Here is an 8,593-nt window from a genome sequence, read left to right as displayed (position 1 = left end):
AAGACAGTCCCCGTTATTCTGCCTAGTAAGGCTTCAACTCTTGTGTTAGGCACAAGTACCAAGTTCTAAATAGCATTTCAACAGTCCATTTCCCTGCTTCATGATTTCCTGTGTCGTGGTGGTGTTCTTGAACCTTCTTGCAAACATCTACCATATGTAGTCATGAATCCTGTGAAAATTTAAGTGGGATTTCATGTGTGTGCCCTTCTCTTTGGCAGAACCCTAACACAAACCCAAGCGTCTTCCTCCATCTCCTTCAGTACACTCGAGTCGTAAGCTGTGAGCAGGACAAACAGCTGCACTGCTGGACTTCAGACTTATGACCGCATACCTCAAGGGGACCGTCAGTAGTGACCACTTAACGTATTTCCACAGTTAATGCCCTTTGCTGCCTCTTAGGAAGGACAAGCTCCCCACCCAGGAACAAGTTCTGCAGAACACAGACAGTTGTGGCCTTAGACTAATCTACTCCAGGACTTGCTCCCATGATTCACCCCTTTCTCTTCATAAATTCCTTCCCTCTTCACCAAACGATTCTCAACAAATTTATGTATTTAAGTAAATATGCCTGACTTTAAAAAGACAATTGATGCTTGTCTTAAAAAACAAAAACCCTAACACCCCCTTCTAAGTATGTACCCAGTTTGTTTCCTTTTATCATCAAACTCCTAGAAAGTATTCAAAACCTTGTCTCAACTTCCTCACTTCCCATTCTTTCAACTGACTTGGACCCAAAAATAATGAAAAATCTGTTAAACATTGTTCTTAGAAACGTTGACACTATTGCAGATGTCCCCATTTTGTCCCTCCTTCCCTCCTCCCCCTCACCCCTGCTCCCCTCTGGCTGTCGCCACATCGTTGTGTGTGTCCAGAAAGTGAAAGCATTAGTCAATGCACTTCAAATTTTTCCAGAACCTAGATAAGAAGGAAAGCTTTCACATGTTTTAAAATGTGATATGTGATACGCAAAGATACCCAAGATATCCAGGTGAAGATAACGAAGATACTCAAATCCAATGAAGCATAAATATGATTTCACATTGCTTATCAATGTCAGGGCGAATGTTTATGAAGTCTACTATTAAGGATCAAGGAGCACATACCCAAGTGAAGTCATCCTCAGAGTGCAAAGAAGGTTTATTACTAGGAAATATTATCATTTACCATATCAGTTTGTGTAAGTAGAAAAATTATGAGCAGAATGCAACTGGAAGCCAACCGGCGGGGGGGAAAAAAAAGCCTGGAAAAGGGTCGTGTTTTGACCTTCAGCCACACAGCATCCATTACGAAGTGGAAGACAGGATATGAGTCGGGGCCGACTGTCGTAAACACCCAGCAATCTCTTATGTGAGAGTAGTGTAGATGTAGAACTCCAGCTTGAGATACAACTACAGGGATGTTTTCTTGGTTAATTTTATGCATACTTTTGGTTGCCTGTTTTGGCACTCAAACGTTTTGAGTGTTTTTGGGGGGCTGGGCAAGAAAATATCCATGATAACCGGAAGGTGAGGTGTCGTAAAAGAAGTGCCACACTAGGTCCCCTAGGAATAGCCCTAGAAATGCCGAAGAAGAGGAGTTCGTTCAGACCTGGGTCCCTGAAGAAGCTTCAAGAATCAGAGGCATTAGAATGGCACTTACATAACGAAGGAGGAGGAAAGGGGAAAGCATTCCCAGATGGACAAAGAGATCAAAACCAGACGTGTGAAAGGGTGAAGTGTGTTCTGAGCATAGCCAAGGTTTGGTGCCCCTGAGTAGAAAATAAGGTGTGTGGGTTTGGGATGCGGAAGGAGTCCAGTCACGTGGGAACAGCAGCTTGTTGGAGGAGAACTTGAATGTTGAGCTAAGAATTTGGTTTCTTTTCTGCCAAATAATGAATAGGCAAGGGGAAATCATTTAAGGACACTTGGAACCATGGAACAAGATCAAGACCAGGTGTATTTGAGGCCAGATTAATGACAGTAGAGAGCAGTGGGTCTCCACCTGGTGGGACCCATGGCCCTACCAACCAGCAGACACTCACGGGGGCCTGCCCTGGGGAATCTTTATAACGCCTACTGCGAAGCATTGCTTTGTTCTGCTCACATCAGCCAAGCCCAGTTTTGTTCGAATATCTTTTTCTAGTATTCCAAAGAAAGTAATTTTTAATACAAAATGTATATGTCTAAAAATGGTTTGTCAAATTATATTAATGCTACACTCATAAGCTATTGAGGTAAATGTAAATTGCTAAAGTTATTTTGTGAACAATTTGACAATGCACGTTATATTTTATTCACCATTGCATTTTCAGCACCTAGAACAGTGTCTGACACTTAGTAGGTACTCAGTATGTTCTGTTAGATCACTGAAGTCAGATATTCTAAGTAACTGGGAAATTGGAAGAATTGTTTTCCAGTAATCTGATTTGATTTTTTACTTTTGTAATGAAAGTAAATTATTGAATGAATTATTAAACAATGAAAGATTGAAAGTAATTTTAATGAAGGTATTTTATACTTTTATGAATTTCAAATGTAATTAACAGTTAATACTTAGCAAACATAGATTTAGAAGATACTTTGATGGCATGAAGCTGAATTTAAAATATGTGAGTTGAATCTCACAGTATTTGCACTCAGAAAAAGTAGCAACTGGAACTGGAATAGAAATCACCCCTAGAAAAGCAATATCTGATCGATATCTCTGCCGTCATGTTCAGAAATATGTTTATTGATTTTACAGAAAGAGGAAGGGAGAGGGGGAGAGAGAGAAAGACTGGTTGCCTCCCATTTGCACCTCGATCAAGATTGCACCTGTAACCTAGGGATGTGCCCTGACTGGGAATCGAACCTGCAGTCTTTTGGTGTTTGGGATGATGCTCCAACCAACTGAGCCATGCTGGCCATGGCACTGACATCATTTTAAAATAATGCTTGTGAATTTCTTTAAAACATTCAGACAATTTCATTTTCCCACGGTCAGCAACATCCTGATGATCCATCTCGTCACACCGCCTTTTGTCCTGATCAAATGGCTGCACCTCCAAAGGAGGCGAGGGCAGTCGTTCAGAGCACAGCCCACCCTGGTGTGACTCTCATCCTACCACTGATTGACAGGTGCAGCGCACCTGCTGGCAAGTTACTAAACTAATCTCAGTTTCCTAACTGGCTAAAGTGGGGTAATAACAGTACCAACCCCCTGGTGTTGTTGCGCTTCTTTAAAAGCCAAGTGTTCATAATGGGACTTGGCAAATAGTGAACACTCTATAAGTATTAACTGTTATTTCCCTGGATACTTTGACTTTCATCATTCTTAGTTGCTGCTGTTTTTAAGTCTTTTATAATTGCCTAAAGAGCGTTACAGCTTCTTCACTCTCACTTCTAGCTGGAGTTGGTAAATTAGAGTTCTACACTCTAGGGCATTGGTCTCTGCCAAGGAGATTGGAAAAGCTGCTCTTTTTTTCTTCACCTGCAAAGCAAGCCGTCCCTGGACAGCACCACCTACAGTCTCAGAAGGAGCAGCCATGCCGTTTGCAGACTTCCCTTGGAGACGCGTTTCATTATCTTCCACACCACACACTTTTCTTCTTATACCGTGTGTGTGCGCATGTATATAAGATATGTGATATATAAAATACACCTGAGATATTTGACTTTAATTGTTGCTTAATTGTTTAACTTAGAAAATATTAGTGGAAACTTATTTACTTGGTTATTTATAATGAAACAGGTGAATTTTCCCCACCATCTAACCTTCTACTAGGTATCTACCTATGCATTCAATTCTACACAAACTCCCTTTCAAAGACCAACGAGACTGTGAGTCAATATCCAATAGCCAGTCTCATCTCCTTTCTTAGTAAGAGAAGCCTTATTGTGGGGGGTAGGGAGGTGGGTAATGCATCCATCTAAAGTTTAGCTACATATCTCAGACTGTATTGTGGGAAAGTCCTGGCTAGTTGTGTGAGACCTCCAGGAAGGTTGGTTAAAAGTTATTGACGCCGCTGGGAGATATGAATTTGCATCCTTTCTTCTGTCAAAAACCAAAGGCAGTGGTTGGAAGTTCAGCCCCCATCTTGGGACAAGGGGTGACCTCGAGGATGGCAGCCAGAGCGAGGACAATGGAGCAGCAGCACAGAAGCCTGGGGTCCCTTTGGCCACAGCGCTGTTATCCCAGCCCTGCACTGCTCTCCTCTGGACTTCCACCGTACGATGAAGAAAGAAACTCGTATCTTCCTTAAGCTACTGTTACTTTAGGTTTTCGACTATAGGTAGCTATGTGGAATCTCAGCGGACAGAGAGGACCTGTTTTTCAGTGTCCTCAGAAGTGGGTCCTGCTTTGGGCCAGTGCCCATGGGGACTCACCCAAGCCTCACGGCAGGGAGAGGACAAGGGTGAGGGGATGGCTATTTTGTTGAGTGGCCAGTGGTCGCAGTGCAGGCAACAGTGAGAGGAGGTGGTAGCGTCTCAGCCAGGGGTGAGATGATGGGCTCACAGGACAGTCCCGCAGGTGTGGGCTGGCCTCCTGGTGCTGCCAAGGGCTAGAGTATTGGGTCGACTCTCTCCTTTGGAAAGGTGATTGACTCTCCATCCTATTTCTCTCAGTACTTCTCCTTTAAATCTTAAAATCATAGTTTGGGAATTAAAAATAATAATACTATCACAGCTTCTTTCTCCTTGAATTCCTTGCTCTAACAATCTTCACTCTCCTTTGGACAATACGATCGCCTCTGACTGTTGGGTAGAAAAATCAGGAAGTAGGGAGAAGAAAGCACAAGATTAGTATTATGATATCTCACTACAAGTACTTCCCATCAGAATGTTTTCTAACATGTGGTAATATGAAAAAATTTTTACTCAAACAAATCATAATCTGTGTAGTTTCTGTTTATCTTGAAAAACACCAACAAAAGAAAAATATCCATGAAACCTCCTAAGAAGTATCATCTTGTATTGAACATGCCTATTTTAAGAGAAAATTCTTGAAAGGAGAACCTATGAATACAGTAGCTCTTATCAAAAAGTTAGTGTGACCTTATCAACATTTAGTAGATTGTTTTATAAATGACAACCAGCTGTTTGAGTATATAGCCTATCCTGTCTACCAGCTTTTTGGAAACTATTTATAATCACACTGCTTTCAATACCCTTGGTGACATTTGAAGTGAGTGAAAGTTTTGTTTTCAATAAGGAGTTAACTGCAGAATTTTCTATTTCGTTCTTACAGGGTGTGCAGCTGGAGGAGTATTCTGGTCACCCCTTTATCCTGGGAATGTTGCAAGAGAAAGAACTGAAAAAAATGGAGAGTTTCCCTGAGATGGCGGGGAGGCCACAGCCGCTGCAGGTGATGGGGGTGGAGTGAGAAATCTCAAGTACTGGTGTGACTGGGAGTGTTGGTGAGGGAAAGGGAACAAGATTCCACGGAGGGTCTGGGACCCAGTAAATGTGCAGAGTTCACCTTCACTGGGGTCAGAGTGCCCCCTCTCTGTTCCCCACTGGTGTTTGACGGATTTGGTATTCAACTGTTATCAACAAGAGTTCAAGACGCCAGTAGAGACAGCTGGAGGAGGGTACCCCCGATGTAATGAAAGTAGCTCTGTTTTCTTGATTCCTGGTTTCTAGCTGTTGTCTTCTCTGAAGAAGACATTAGAACTTTGCATGATTCATTCGCTTGTTCCTTCATTCAGCAAAATTTATTGACATGCCATCCTTCCCTCCTTCCAGCACAGATGTGATTCTTCTCTGTTTTTATTTCTTTTAGTATTTTATTACTCCAGTCCTGATGACAGCTGGAGTGGAACCCCAGGTGTCCGGATTCTCCTCCTACGATGAGTGGCAAGCCCCCTGCAGGGGCCATGTCCGCAGTCTAGTCAGGGTTTGCCCCTGGACAGTGTTCGCTCCACCAGCTCCTCCTACAGTGTCCTCCCTCCCTTCACCTGCCCTTCCGGCAGAGCCCCGGCTGGTGAGTGGAGGCCTGACTTCCTGGCTTGTTTGCTTTGTTTTACATAAGGAGACAAATTCTATGAACTACAACTTTCTTCTGATTAGGTCATGCGAACCATTAAAAAATGTGATCTCTGGTAACTCTGGAAATAAACATACATGTTACTTTTCTAAGGTGTAGAAAAACGTATGTAGGTAAAAATACCCAAACCAAAGGCTGACACCAGCTTTACTTTTTAAAATTCCCCAGCCCAACTTTAGAACAGGCAGAAATTTCAGGATCCTTTATAATAATAGGCAGGAATTTCAGAAATATTCTTCTCATGAGGCGAAGTGAAAAAAATTTTTAAAAATCTCTAACACCCTCGTGAGACTTCTTTTCTTTAGAGGTTTGCCTCTTTCCATGCACTTTGCTGCAGGCTTTTCTGCGCACTGTGCCCTGGACTCCAGGAGACGTGTCCTAGTTTCCCTCTCCAAAGCTGGTACGTCTTTTTTCCCCAGCCCGCGCCTTCTCATGGAACCGGATATAAGCATTGCTGTAGAAGTGCTTGTAGTTTTTGTGCTACTTAATTAACAGACATTCAAAGAGTGAAATATGCAAAGCATCTGTGCTACTTTCAGGTCCAGAAATAAATGGCCTTTTGCAATGGCACCTGGCAAATAACATGCCACTATGAATGTGGACTCCCTTCCTTGCTTCTTCCAGGAACAGGCCTTTCACTACCTCGAAGGAATTTTGCATTGTCCATTTGCCTTGGAGTTGTATTTCTTCTTCTCAGATTCTGAGAATCTGAACCTCCTTGACAAGTCTACTTTTAAAATCAATCATACAAGAGAGTATAATTATTTTTTAAAACCTTGATAATCATTGTTGCTTTCTTAAAGATTATTCATTCACTTGTTTTGTCACATAGATAAAACCCAAGAGAACACCCATCGTGATTTTCAAAGCCATTTTGAAATAATGGAAACCCTGCCCAACCCTTTAAAGAAAAGAGCTCACTTTAATGGATTTTGAAGGGTATCCTAGCAACCACTCCATAGTGAAATTTATCAATTTCTCTGAGAGAATTTTGCACTAAAGCCATGAAAGGGACACTTCAATTTTAGCTCCTTAGAACCATTTTTTTCCTACATTGTTCCAAGAATTGGACAGTCTTAGATATCTTCACCCTTGATATTTATTTTAATGACCATTAAAAACATATTTGGTGTTATCCTGCTCAGGCTCCTTTAATGGCACTGGATTCTACCAGATCATTGATAGACCGATAGATAAAGGTAATATTTTTAAATTGCATAGTCTAAAATAATGCAAAAATAGAATACATGTTTGTGTTTTGTTGGCTTTACTTCTGTACATGCGAAAATACGAGGCAAAACCTTCTTGATTCCAAGGAAACGGTGACCGAAGCTGAGTCCTGGGAAGCACATTCACACTAACCTCATTTTTTCTGGACACTACAAATGGGAGAGGATTTATTTCACCGTGTTTTCAGATAGCAGTTTTTTTCACATCGATGATTTTTTTAAAAAAAGAATTCTGAATGCAAATTAAAATAGGAATTTCTCCCAGGTGTGCAGACAAGTCAAGCATAAAAGAACAGGATGGCGCACACCTTCTGCAAACAGGATTCAGAATTGAAGAGGCTATTAAAATTAAAGAGCATTAACAATGCCGCTCTGGATAACCAGGAAATGCTGCCTGTATAGAAAAATTGTATGTGTGAGCAAGACTTATTCTCATCTTTTTGCTATCTTGAAAAGCAATATGAAATTGTAATATGCATTAGCCTATGTGGATTTAGAATCCATGCATTGTTTAGAAGGCAGTCATTTGGTGTTGCCCAGGTATCCATGCGGATCTGTTTTGAGGACATAGATGTATATGGGCAGAGACTTACTTTAATTAGCCTTATAATAATTTAGTTATAGGGAGAGAATTTCCATGATCTAGGAGGCTTACTCATAATGTTTCCTTAATGTGTTCTATTTCCTTAATGTGTTCTAGCATGTAGAAGTCAATATATACAATTATAGCCTTCTTCTGACAAAATGCCCATTAATAGATTTAGAATTTATAGCAAATACTTTTTCTTTTAAAATATTTTGGTATTTCATAAAGATTTGTTGATCTCACCATACTAAGTATTCTTTATGAAATTTATTTAAGTATAGTCTGAATTATTCAAAATTTTATTCTTTGAGTTATTTTTGGAGCTATATTAACATAAATATAGCTTTTTATATCTTTAAAAAAATTTTCAGCCATTTTTAACTTGATAGTTTTAAAGATGACTATTTCTTAAACTTTGGATCTTTAGCTCATTGAATGCTGCTTTATTTGTTTTCCTTTACCTGTGTGGTCTTCTGGAGGGAGCTGGGTTATTCTTGTTTCTGGGTATGTCGTTGACAATGGCAACAAGAAAGCCTGCGCACAGGGTGACAGTAGTGGGAAGCGCCCACATCTTGGAGGTGGAAGATGTGGAAACCCCTCCACTTCCCGGTAGGTCCTCCTTCTTCGTCTTCTTTCATCCTCCCCCCGCCCCGTGCTCTCCAAGTAATCTTAGCCAGGGGGATTTAAGATTCCCATGGACTAAGAAAGCTTTTCCAATCAAAACTGTCTCTCTGTTCAAACAGCACACTTGAATCCCTGTTGCCTTAGGCCACCT

The sequence above is a fragment of the Phyllostomus discolor genome, chromosome 8 (assembly GCF_004126475.2).
Source record: "Phyllostomus discolor isolate MPI-MPIP mPhyDis1 chromosome 8, mPhyDis1.pri.v3, whole genome shotgun sequence".
In the NCBI taxonomy this organism is placed as follows: Eukaryota; Metazoa; Chordata; class Mammalia; order Chiroptera; family Phyllostomidae; genus Phyllostomus; species Phyllostomus discolor.
Note: the sequence above shows the minus strand (reverse complement) of the source record.